Source organism: Pseudophryne corroboree, chromosome 7, assembly GCF_028390025.1.
Source record: "Pseudophryne corroboree isolate aPseCor3 chromosome 7, aPseCor3.hap2, whole genome shotgun sequence".
NCBI lineage: Eukaryota > Metazoa > Chordata > Amphibia > Anura > Myobatrachidae > Pseudophryne > Pseudophryne corroboree.
Genome location: NC_086450.1, coordinates 73498221 through 73511634, shown reverse-complemented (window position 1 = coordinate 73511634; position 13414 = coordinate 73498221). Strand labels below are relative to the sequence as shown.

The 13414-nt window shown below is 46.9% G+C and overlaps 1 protein-coding gene and 1 non-coding gene across 3 annotated transcripts in view; both read left to right on the top strand.

Annotated features, from left to right (window-relative positions):
• Nucleotides 1-13414, top strand: part of NUP35 (nucleoporin 35) — a 66812-nt gene that overhangs the window by 31660 nt on the left and 21738 nt on the right. The gene's annotated exons all lie outside the window — the stretch shown is intronic.
• LOC134946947 (U6 spliceosomal RNA) lies at nucleotides 8-114 on the top strand. Its single transcript, XR_010182492.1, has one exon. It is a non-coding gene; the product is annotated as a U6 spliceosomal RNA (small nuclear RNA).

Sequence of the window (13414 nt, the reverse complement as noted above, 5' to 3'; positions counted from 1 at the left end):
GGGTTCAGTGCTAGCTTCGGCAGCACATATACTAAAATTGGAACGATACAGAGAAGATTAGCATGGCCCCTGCGCTAGGATGACACGCAAATTCGTGAAACGTTCCAGAAGACCGCCCTCTTAAAAAAATAGAGCATTACAGTATCGGTTATACCAACCATGTAACGAAATAGTAAGCCGCTTAAGGCAGCTCATTATTAAAACATTTCGTGTGCTTACATAGGTTGTAAACCTCGGAAGTTTCCAACATCATACTTCAAGTACCCGTATTCTGTTAAACGGGATGGGATGGAAAACTGCGTTCATCTGCACTAACAGTGCAGGTATCTGGGTGGTAAACGTATTTTCAAAGACGTTTGCCTCTATTTGCGTCTGTAAACATCTTTCTACAAGGTGTCACCAAAGTTCAGACTCTATTTATCCTACCTACAGCGCCAGGCGATTTGAGGTTGGGTTCAGATTTATTACAGTTTTCATATTTTGGAACCCTTTCAACAAAGGGGAATTAAGTTTCATATTTTTTGAACCTTTACAACAAATGAGAATTAAGTTTCTCACTTTGGAAAACATTTTTCTTCTAGCCTTGCCTTCGGCAATGGTGCTTCGACAAGGGTTTTGTTTTCATATTTGGGTGCCTTGTATTCCAAGCCACCGTATTTGAGTTTCTCATGACAAAGCAGATCTTCGGACGAAATCCGCTTTCGTATTCTTCACATCAATATACCAATAGTGCTTCCTGTGTGGACAGCACATTCTTGAATTCTGAATGTGGTACACGCGTTACGCGTTTATATATGTACCGAACGTCTACAGTACGTGATATGAATATGTTGTTTGTTCTATATGATACTGCAAACTGGGGTTAGCCAGTTTCTCAGCAGACATTATCCAGTTGGATAATAATGACTACAAATCAGACTTACTTTAAGGCTAAGTTACAATCGCCTACGTCAGTAATAGTTCATCCCACAGGTTCTGTGGGAATGTCAGACCCAACGGGTCGTGCAGCGGCTACGACGCGGCTACATAGCCTTCAGTGCACCACGTTTGTGCACGGTTATACGTTATTAATGGTGGCGCCATCAGCATTTAGCTTTGGCCTGCCTACTGTTACAAGTATCAAACAGCTCTCCCGCCCACGAGGGAAGCTTTGGTACGTCCCAAGAGTACTCCAGTGACCCCTAGTGGATGATAAAGAAAATAGGATTTTGGTACTTACCAGGTAAATCCTTTTCTTTGAATCCATAGGGGGCACTGGACGCCCGCCCAGAGCAGTTTTACCTGGGTTGTTTTAAGCTCAAGGGAGCTTAGTGAACAAATTTAACTTGGATGGTATTAAGCTCAAAGGAGCTTATGGTAACACATTTTCACCAATTGGCTCAAATTATAAAGTTCTATCGGTTAAGGTGTCAACTGTTTAGTTGACAATAAGGTTACGGATCAACTTTGTGGTTGTCCGTTATGTTATAGGGATTCTCCATTGTCAACCTCTCTATATCCTGTTCGCTCAGTAAAAAACACTGGCAAAGTACACTGAGGTACTTGGGGATATGGAGGGGGGGGAGAGTCCTAAATTTGAATATTCAGTGCCTTTGATCGGCTACGCCCGTCCATATCCCAAGAGTACTCCAGTGCCCCCTATGGATTCAAAGAAAAGGATTTACCTGGTAAGTACCAAAATCCTATTTTCTCTGACGTCCTAGTGGATGCTGGGAACTCCGTAAGGACCATGGGGAATAGCGGCTCCGCAGGAGACTGGGCACAAAAGTAAAGCTTTAGGACTACCTGGTGTGCACTGGCTCCTCCCCCCCCATGACCCTCCTCCAAGCCTCAGTTAGATTTTTGTGCCCGGCCGAGAAGGGTGCACACTAGGGGCTCTCCTGAGCTTCTTAGTGAAAGTTTAGTTTTTTAGGTTTTTTATTTTCAGTGAGACCTGCTAGCAACAGGCTCACTGCATCGAGGGACTAAGGGGAGAAGAAGCGAACCTGCCTGCTTGCAGCCAGCTTGGGCTTCTTGGCTACTGGACACCATTAGCTCCAGAGGGACCGAACACAGGCCCAGCCTCGGAGTCCGGTCCCAGAGCCGCGCCGCCGGCCCCCTTACAGAGCCAGAAGCAAGAAGAAGTCCGGAAAATCGGCGGCAGAAGACATCAGTCTTCACCAAGGTAGCGCACAGCACTGCAGCTGTGCGCCATTGCTCCTCATACACACCTCACACTGCAGTCACTGAGGGTGCAGGGCGCTGGGGGGGGGGCGCCCTGAGCAGCAATAAAAACACCTTGGCTGGCAAACATACATCACATATAACCCCCAGGGCTATATGGATGTATTTTAACCCCTGCCAGAATCCATAAAAATGCGGGAGAAAAGTCCGCGAAAAAGGGGCGGAGCCTATCTCCTCAGCACACTGGCGCCATTTTCTCTCACAGCTCCGTTGGAGGGAAGCTCCCTGGCTCTCCCCTGCAGTTACTACACTACAGAAAGGGGTTAAAAAAAGAGAGTGGGGCACTAATTAGGCGCAGTATTAATAAAACAGCAGCTATAAGGGGAAAAACACTTCTATAAGGTTATCCCTGTGTGTATATATATATATATATATAACAGGGGGTACCTTCAATTATTGTCCATAGAGAAGGAAACCAGGCGGCACTCCAAGGGTTTGGTGCAAACAAAAAATCTTTGTATTAAAGTGACAGTGCAAATAAATTAGTACAGCATAGTGCAAGCCACCGACGTTTCAACGCCCATCCGGCGTTTTTTTCAAGGTGCTATGCTTCTAAAGTGCAGCGTGACAAACAGCAATATCAAACATGTCTACAACAACTTTCCATAGGGGTATAAATACCTGAATACATGCGAGGTCCTCCCCGTGCGCTCCCGCCGGCCGGCGTCCCGAGGCCGGAAGCCGCGGCTGCACTAAGTTCCGGTCACGTGAGCCGCAGCTGTGGCGTGAACTCATGCCCCTTGCGTCGTTGCCTAGTAACCGCGATACACCGTAACCAAGGAGACCGGACCTGCCAGACGGAGCCAACACGGGGGTGACATCTGTGCAAAACATAAAGTGCATTGTGTGACAAAAACTACTACTTGTGTGGGCAATCAATTATGATTGCAAGAAACATTAAAATTTAAAGGAATAGAGGAATCTAAGAATTAAAATGCTGAGACTACTGGGCTATCTTATCATTATATCTTATAGTTTTTTGCATAATCAATTAAGGAAAAGGCAGGGTTAAATACTACTCACTGAAGTACAAGCTGCATATTAGGGGACGGGCTTACTGTTATATATATATATATATATATATATATATATATCCTACGGGGCGGTTAAACACTACAGGGCTATCAAAAGACTGACTTAATCTCAAAAGAGCAAAGTAAGGTTAATCATCACAAGAAAGCATTCCACATTGCTTGTTCATTTAGTCCACCGGGGGCCAGGGAGTCTAGCATATGGATCCACTTGGCTTCTTTCTGCGACAGCATCCTGGCTCGATTGCCACCCCTGGTCGGTTTCGGCACATGGTCAAGTATCATATGTCTCAACTGTGGCAGCGTATGGTTGGCTGCTTTAAAATGCCGCGCTACCGGTTGGTCATTGCCTCTTCCCTCCAGTGCTGCTCTGATAGCGGACCTATGTAGCGCCATGCGCTCTCGGAATGTTCTTATGGTTTGACCCACATATATATTTCCACAGGGACATACAATTGCATAAATGACAAACTGGGATGTACAGGAAAGGTGGTGTCTAATATCATATTCCTTGTTGGTTTTAGGGTGTCTGAAACTACTCCCGGTCAGCATATAGTTGCAGGTCTCACATTTTGGGCACTTGAAGCAGCCTCTGCGACTCGGGCCCAAAGCTCTCTTGGTAACGTCTAATTTCACCACTCTGTCCTTCAGATTGCGGCCCCTCTTGTAGCTAGGCATGATTGTGCTACCCTTGAAGCATGGTACTGCTGGATCTGAAGACACCAGTGGCCACAGCGCCCTCGTTGCCCTGGGGAGTACTGAACTAGCCGTTGTGAATTCCGTTATAAGTGGAATCCTCTTCTCATTCTTTCTAGGTGTCGGCCTAAGTAACTCCTCTCTGGGCATGTTCAATACCTCTTCCTTCAAGGACAATAGCGGGCCCTTGTGATAGCCTCTGGCTTGGAACTTATTGACTACAGCATCCAACGCTGGTTCTAATTTATGTCTTTCACTTGTTATTCTAGCCGCCCTCATGAGTTGTGACTTGGGTAGTCCATTCTTAAGGGCCGGCGGGTGGAAGCTGCTATGCAAAAGCAAGGTATTCCGGTCCGTTGGTTTGTTAAAGACCTCTGTAGTTATTACACCCCCTGTGACACTGATGCTGACGTCCAGGAAGTTAATTGTCTGGCTACTACAGGTCAAAGACAATTTCACTGGTGAATCACTCTTGTTATTACCATCCACCAACTCATCCAAGGTTGCTTGTTCCCCTCGCCAGAGCAATAGAAGGTCATCTATGTAGCGTTTGTACAGCAGGATGTTACTGCTAATAGATGTATGGGTCAAAAACAGGTCTCTTTCTATATCAAACATGTACACGTTGGCATACATTGGCGCTACATTCGATCCTATAGCACAACCGGTCAGCTGGAGATAATACCCACCGTTGTGGATAAAATAATTATGTGTGAGGGTAAAGTGCAGCAACTGAAGAAACAGCTGTATATCCAAGGAATCAAATTTATTTTGGACCAAGAATCTCTCCATAGCCTCCATCCCCCTGGCATGAGGGATGATCGTATAGAGGCTTTTGACATCCAGTGTGGCCAGGATTATATCTGGAGGTAGGTACCCCAGATCTTTCAAGCAGTTTAGTAGATGTGTCGTGTCCTTGAGGTACGTGGGCTGGGTTGTTACCAAAGGTTGTAGAAGTGCGTCCAGGTATTGCGATACTGGTTGGGTCAGGGAACCTCTTGCGGAGATTATTGGCCTACCCGGTGGGTTTTCTTTATCTTTGTGGACCTTGGGGACCGTATAGAATATCGGAGTGATAGGAAAAGGTTGCGTGAGGGCCTTCACCGCTTTCTGGTCTATGAGGTTCTTCATGGCCGCTTCCTTCAGGAGGGCATCTAGTTTCTTTTTATAGACATTAGTCGGGTCTCCGGGCAATCTTTTATATGTACCCTGGTCCTTTAGCTGATTGTCAATCTCCTCTATGTACTGGATCTTATCCAAGATTACTATAGCCCCGCCCTTATCTGCGGGGCGTATGACTATGTCCATATATGTTGACAGGTCTTTGATTGCTTTGTCCTCTTCCCTAGATATATTCCTGTGCACTACAGGTTGAGCTTCAGCATACTTCTTTATTGAACCTTCTAGGAGACGTGTAAAGGTTTTTACTGAATCCGTAGAGGACGGGGGGTCAAATGAAGATTTGTTATTGGCTCCAGAGGGGAGAAAGGGATCTTTGGTAGTCGGTGGCTGTCTGGAGAAGTGTTCTTTTAGTCGCAGAGATCTACCAAAACGGTATTCTTCCACCTTCCATTTGAATGGGTCATGGAGATTAGTGGGTATAAAAGATAGACCCTTGCTTAAAATTCTTGTTTCTGCCTCCGTCAGCTGACGTTTTGAGAGATTGAAGATCAGTTCTTCCTTCTGGATGCCCTGGCTGGTGGCTTTGCGGATCCTTTCCCCTTGTCTCCCTCGCCTGGTTTGGTGGGGTTTCTTCCTGCTGCCTGGTCCCGTGCCGCCACTCCTAAAGGGCCACGACCTGGGGTAGTGGTAGCCTCATCTGATTCCACCATATTGAAGTCGCTATCACTGTTAGAGGAATTGGGGTTTCTAAAGTTTCTTCCTCGTTTATCTCTCCAGCTGCTTCTGCCTCTACTCGGTTGCTGATAGTCCCTCTCCAGGCCATACATCCAGCGGTACACCCTATTCTCCTCATAGTCCAGATTAACTGTATGTAATTTACTCTTCTTAAAGTTAATCAGGTCGTATTTATATTTTTTTATTTGTTGCTCCAACTTCTCCCACCTGGCCTGATGTGTGCTATCCTCCAAGGTGGTACGGTACTCAGTGGTACACTCTTGGATTTTCTCTCTATATTCTTTAATTCCTTTCCAGCCTCTTCTATGACAAGGAGCATGAGGTCCATGCTGCACTTGTTCAGGATGGCTATCCATTTGTAGCAGAAGTCTGGACTATTTCGGCCTATTGTCGGGGTGTTCCTGACCCTAAACCCACGTGGGATCCTTTTGGCCCGATAGTAGTCTGAAAGGGACGTCCCATGCAGGAGATAATCTACCTCTTTTTTTCTCAAACGCAGTAGTGTGTGGCTAATCTCCTCTGCTGTGGAGAAGTTGGAGCAACAAATAAAAAAATATAAATACGACCTGATTAACTTTAAGAAGAGTAAATTACATACAGTTAATCTGGACTATGAGGAGAATAGGGTGTACCGCTGGATGTATGGCCTGGAGAGGGACTATCAGCAACCGAGTAGAGGCAGAAGCAGCTGGAGAGATAAACGAGGAAGAAACTTTAGAAACCCCAATTCCTCTAACAGTGATAGCGACTTCAATATGGTGGAATCAGATGAGGCTACCACTACCCCAGGTCGTGGCCCTTTAGGAGTGGCGGCACGGGACCAGGCAGCAGGAAGAAACCCCACCAAACCAGGCGAGGGAGACAAGGGGAAAGGATCCGCAAAGCCACCAGCCAGGGCATCCAGAAGGAAGAACTGATCTTCAATCTCTCAAAACGTCAGCTGACGGAGGCAGAAACAAGAATTTTAAGCAAGGGTCTATCTTTTATACCCACTAATCTCCATGACCCATTCAAATGGAAGGTGGAAGAATACCGTTTTGGTAGATCTCTGCGACTAAAAGAACACTTCTCCAGACAGCCACCGACTACCAAAGATCCCTTTCTCCCCTCTGGAGCCAATAACAAATCTTCATTTGACCCCCCGTCCTCTACTGATTCAGTAAAAACCTTTACACGTCTCCTAGAAGGTTCAATAAAGAAGTATGCTGAAGCTCAACCTGTAGTGCACAGGAATATATCTAGGGAAGAGGACAAAGCAATCAGACCTGTCAACATATATGGACATAGTCATACGCCCCGCAGATAAGGGCGGGGCTATAGTAATCTTGGATAAGATCCAGTACATAGAGGAGATTGACAATCAGCTAAAGGACCAGGGTACATATAAAAGATTGCCCGGAGACCCGACTAATGTCTATAAAAAGAAACTAGATGCCCTCCTGAAGGAAGCGGCCATGAAGAACCTCATAGACCAGAAAGCGGTGAAGGCCCTCACGCAACCTTTTCCTATCACTCCGATATTCTATACGGTCCCCAAGGTCCACAAAGATAAAGAAAACCCACCGGGTAGGCCAATAATCTCCGCAAGAGGTTCCCTGACCCAACCAGTATCGCAATACCTGGACGCACTTCTACAACCTTTGGTAACAACCCAGCCCACGTACCTCAAGGACACGACACATCTACTAAACTGCTTGAAAGATCTGGGGTACCTACCTCCAGATATAATCCTGGCCACACTGGATGTCAAAAGCCTCTATACGATCATCCCTCATGCCAGGGGGATGGAGGCTATGGAGAGATTCTTGGTCCAAAATAAATTTGATTCCTTGGATATACAGCTGTTTCTTCAGTTGCTGCACTTTACCCTCACACACAATTATTTTATCCACAACGGTGGGTATTATCTCCAGCTGACCGGTTGTGCTATAGGATCGAATGTAGCGCCAATGTATGCCAACGTGTACATGTTTGATATAGAAAGAGACCTGTTTTTGACCCATACATCTATTAGCAGTAACATCCTGCTGTACAAACGCTACATAGATGACCTTCTATTGCTCTGGCGAGGGGAACAAGCAACCTTGGATGAGTTGGTGGATGGTAATAACAAGAGTGATTCACCAGTGAAATTGTCTTTGACCTGTAGTAGCCAGACAATTAACTTCCTGGACGTCAGCATCAGTGTCACAGGGGGTGTAATAACTACAGAGGTCTTTAACAAACCAACGGACCGGAATACCTTGCTTTTGCATAGCAGCTTCCACCCGCCGGCCCTTAAGAATGGACTACCCAAGTCACAACTCATGAGGGCGGCTAGAATAACAAGTGAAAGACATAAATTAGAACCAGCGTTGGATGCTGTAGTCCATAAGTTCCAAGCCAGAGGCTATCACAAGGGCCCGCTATTGTCCTTGAAGGAAGAGGTATTGAACATGCCCAGAGTGGAGTTACTTAGGCCGACACCTAGAAAGAATGAGGAGAAGAGGATTCCACTTATAACGGAATTCACAACGGCTAGTTCAGTACTCCCCAGGGCAACGAGGGCGCTGTGGCCACTGGTGTCTTCAGATCCAGCAGTACCATGCTTCAAGGGTAGCACAATCATGCCTAGCTACAAGAGGGGCCGCAATCTGAAGGACAGAGTGGTGAAATTAGACGTTACCAAGAGAGCTTTGGGCCCGAGTCGCAGAGGCTGCTTCAAGTGCCCAAAATGTGAGACCTGCAACTATATGCTGACCGGGAGTAGTTTCAGACACCCTAAAACCAACAAGGAATATGATATTAGACACCACCTTTCCTGTACATCCCAGTTTGTCATTTATGCAATTGTATGTCCCTGTGGAAATATATATGTGGGTCAAACCATAAGAACATTCCGAGAGCGCATGGCGCTACATAGGTCCGCTATCAGAGCAGCACTGGAGGGAAGAGGCAATGACCAACCGGTAGCGCGGCATTTTAAAGCAGCCAACCATACGCTGCCACAGTTGAGACATATGATACTTGACCATGTGCCGAAACCGACCAGGGGTGGCAATCGAGCCAGGATGCTGTCGCAGAAAGAAGCCAAGTGGATCCATATGCTGGACTCCCTGGCCCCCGGTGGACTAAATGAACAAGCAATGTGGAATGCTTTCTTGTGATGATTAACCTTACTTTGCTCTTTTGAGATTAAGTCAGTCTTTTGATAGCCCTGTAGTGTTTAACCGCCCCGTAGGATATATATATATATATAACAGTAAGCCCGTCCCCTAATATGCAGCTTGTACTTCAGTGAGTAGTATTTAACCCTGCCTTTTCCTTAATTGATTATGCAAAAAACTATAAGATATAATGATAAGATAGCCCAGTAGTTGTCTCAGCATTTTAATTCTTAGATTCCTCTATTCCTTTAAATTTTAATGTTTCTTGCAATCATAATTGATTGCCCACACAAGTAGTAGTTTTTGTCACACAATGCACTTTATGTTTTGCACAGATGTCACCCCCGTGTTGGCTCCGTCTGGCAGGTCCGGTCTCCTTGGTTACGGTGTATCGCGGTTACTAGGCAACGACGCAAGGGGCATGAGTTCACGCCACAGCTGCGGCTCACGTGACCGGAACTTAGTGCAGCCGCGGCTTCCGGCCTCGGGACGCCGGCCGGCGGGAGCGCACGGGGAGGACCTCGCATGTATTCAGGTATTTATACCCCTATGGAAAGTTGTTGTAGACATGTTTGATATTGCTGTTTGTCACGCTGCACTTTAGAAGCATAGCACCTTGAAAAAAACGCCGGATGGGCGTTGAAACGTCGGTGGCTTGCACTATGCTGTACTAATTTATTTGCACTGTCACTTTAATACAAAGATTTTTTGTTTGCACCAAATCCTTGGAGTGCCGCCTGGTTTCCTTCTCTATGGACAATAATTGAAGGTACCCCCTGTTGTTCTATAGCGTTCGGAGGAGGGCACCCAGGTGGATGACAGTATGAATGGGAGTGCCATAAAAATATAAGGATATATATATATATATATATATATATATATATATATATAGCTATAGCGCTCTGGTGTGTGCTGGCATACTCTCCCTCTGTCTCCCCAAAGGGCTAGTGGGGTCCTGTCCTCTATCAGAGCATTCCCTGTGTGTGTCGGTACGATTGTGTCGACATGTATGAGGCGGAAAATGGTGTGGAGGCGGAGCAATTGCCTGTAATGGAGATGTCACCCCCTAGGTAGTCGACACCTGAGTGGCTGAGCTTATGGAAGGAATTACGTGACAGTGTCAGCTCTTTACAAAAGATTGATGACATGAGACAGCCGGCTACTCAGCCTGTGCCTGTCCAGGTGTCTCAAAAGCCATCAGGGGCTCTAAAACGCCCGTTACCTCAGATGGCAGATACAGATGCCGACACGGATACTGACTCCAGTGTCGACGATTAAGAGACGAATGTGACTTCCAGTAGGGCCACACGTTACATGATTGAGGCTATGGAAAATGTTTTACATATTTCTGATAATACCAGTACCACTAAAAAGGGTATTATGTTGGGTGAGAAAAAACTGCCTGTAGTTTTTCCTGCATCTGAGGAATTAAATGAAGTGTGTGATGATGCGTGGGTTTCCCCCGATAAAAACTGTTAATTCCTAAAAAGTTTTCTCTATCGTCCTAGTGGATGCTGGGGTTCCTGAAAGGACCATGGGGAATAGCGGCTCCGCAGGAGACAGGGCACAAAAAGTAAAGCTTTAGGATCAGGTGGTGTGCACTGGCTCCTCCCCCTATGACCCTCCTCCAAGCCTCAGTTAGGTTTTTGTGCCCGGCCGAGAAGGGTGCAATCTAGGTGGCTCTCCTAAAGAGCTGCTTAGAAAAGTTTAGCTTAGGTTTTTTATTTTACAGTGAGTCCTGCTGGCAACAGGATCACTGCATCGAGGGACTTAGGGGAGAAGAAGTGAACTCACCTGCGTGCAGGATGGATTGGCTTCTTTGGCTACTGGACATTAGCTCCAGAGGGACGATCACAGGTACAGCCTGGATGGTCACCGGAGCCTCGCCGCCGGCCCCCTTGCAGATGCTGAAAAGAGAAGAAGGTCCAGAATCGGCGGCAGAAGACTCCTCAGTCTTCTTAAGGTAGCGCACAGCACTGCAGCTGTGCGCCATTGCTCTCAGCACACTTCACACGGCAGTCACTGAGGGTGCAGGGCGCTGGGGGGGGGCGCCCTGGGCAGCAATGAAAATCCTTTTTTTGGCAAAAAATACCTCACATATAGCCTCCGGGGCTATATGGAGATATTTAACCCCTGCCAGAATCCATTTTTAAGCGGGAGACGAGCCCGCCGAAAAGGGGGCGGGGCCTATCTCCTCAGCACACAGCGCCATTTCCTCACACAGTTCCGCTGGTCAGGAAGGCTCCCAGGCTCTCCCCTGCACTGCACTACAGAAACAGGGTTAAATCAAGAGAGGGGGGGCAAAATTTGGCGAAATTGTGATTTTATAAAAGCAGCTATAAGGGAGCACTTATTATAAGGCTATCCCTGTAAAATATAGCGCTTTGGTGTGTGCTGGCAAACTCTCCCTCTGTCTCCCCAAGGGGCTAGTGGGGTCCTGTCCTCTATCAGAGCATTCCCTGTGTGTGTGTGCTATATGTCGGTACGTGTGTGTCGACATGTATGAGGACGATGTTGGTGAGGAGGCGGAGCAAATTGCCTGTAATGGTGATGTCACTCTCTAGGGAGTCGACACCGGAATGGATGGCTTATTTATGGAATTACGTGATAATGTCAACACGCTGCAAGGTCGGTTGGCGACATGAGACGGCTGGCAAACAAATTAGTACCTGTCCAGGCGTCTCAAACACCGTCAGGGGCGTTAAAACGTCCTTTTACCTCAGTCGGTCGACAGACACAGACACGGACACTGATTTCAGTGTCGACGGTGAAGAAACAAACGTATTTCCCTTTAGGGCCACACGTTACATGTTAAGGGCAATGAAGGAGGTGTTACATATTTCTGATACTACAAGTACCACAAAAGAGGGTATTATGTGGGATGTGAAAAAAACTACCTGTAGTTTTTCCTGAATCAGATAAATTAAAGGAAGTGTGTGATGATGCGTGGGTTCCCCCCGATAGAAAATTATTGGCGGTATACCCTTTCCCGCCAGAAGTTAGGGCGCGTTGGGAAACACCCCTTAGGGTGGATAAGGCGCTCACACGCTTATCAAAACAAGTGGCGGTACCGTCTATAGATAGGGCCGTCCTCAAGGAGCCAGCTGACAGGAGGCTGGAAAATATCATAAAAAATATATACACACATACTGGTGTTATACTGCGACCAGCGATCGCCTCAGCCTGGATGTGCAGAGCTGGGGTGGCTTGGTCGGATTCCCTGACTAAAAATATTGATACCCTTGACAGGGACAGTATTTTATTGACTATAGAGCATTTAAAGGATGCATTTCTATATATACGAGATGCACAGAGGGATATTTGCACTCTGGCATCAAGAGTAAGTGCGATGTCCATATCTGCCACAAGATGTTTATGGACACGACAGTGGTCAGGTGATGCAGATTCCAAACGGCACAAAGGTGTATTGCCGTATAAAGGAAGAGGAGTTATTTGGGGTCGGTCCATCGGACCTGGTGGCCACGGCAACTGCTGGAAAATCCACCGTTTTTACCCTAAGTCACATCTCTGCAGAAAAAGACACCGTCTTTTCAGCCTCAGTCCTTTCGTCCCTATAAGAGTCATATCTGCCCAGGGATAGAGGAAAGGGAAGAAGACTGCAGCAGGCAGCCCATTCCCAGGAACAGAAGCCTTCCACCGCTTCTGCCAAGCTCTCAGCATGACGCTGGGACCGTACAGGACCCCTGGATCCTACAAGTAGTATCCCAGGGGTACAGATTGGAATGTCGAGACGTTTCCCCCTCGCAGGCTCCTGAAGTCTGCTTTACCAAGGTCTCCCTCCGACAAGGAGGCAGTATGGGAAACAATTCACAAGCTGTATTCCCAGCAGGTGATAATCAAATTACCCCTCCTACAACAAGGAAAGGGGTATTATTCCACACTGTATTGTGGTACTGAAGCCAGAAGGCTAGGTGAGACCTATTCTAAATCTAAAAAAAAATTTTTTGAACACTTACAAAGGTTCAAATCAAGATGGAGTCACTCAGAGCAGTGATAACGAACCAGGAAGAAGGGGACTATATAGTGTCCCGGGACATCAGGGATGCTTACCTCCATGTCCCAAATTTGCCCTTCTCACTAAGGGTACTTCAGGTTCGTGGTACAGAACTGTCACTATCAGTTTCAGACGCTGCCGTTTGGATTGTCCACGGCACCCCGGGTCTTTACCAAGGTAATGGCCGAAATGATGATTCTTCTTCAAAGAAAAGGCGTCTTAATTATCCCTTACTTGGACGATCTCCTGATAAGGGCAAAGTCCAGGGAACAGTTGGAGGTCGGAGTAGCACTATCTCGGATACTGCTACAACAGCACGGGTGGATTCTAAATATTCCAAAATCGCAGCTGTTCCCGACGACACGTCTGCTGTGCCTAGGGATGATTCTGGACACAGTCCAGAAAAAGGTGTTTCTCCCGGAAGAGAAAGCCAGGGAGTTATCCGA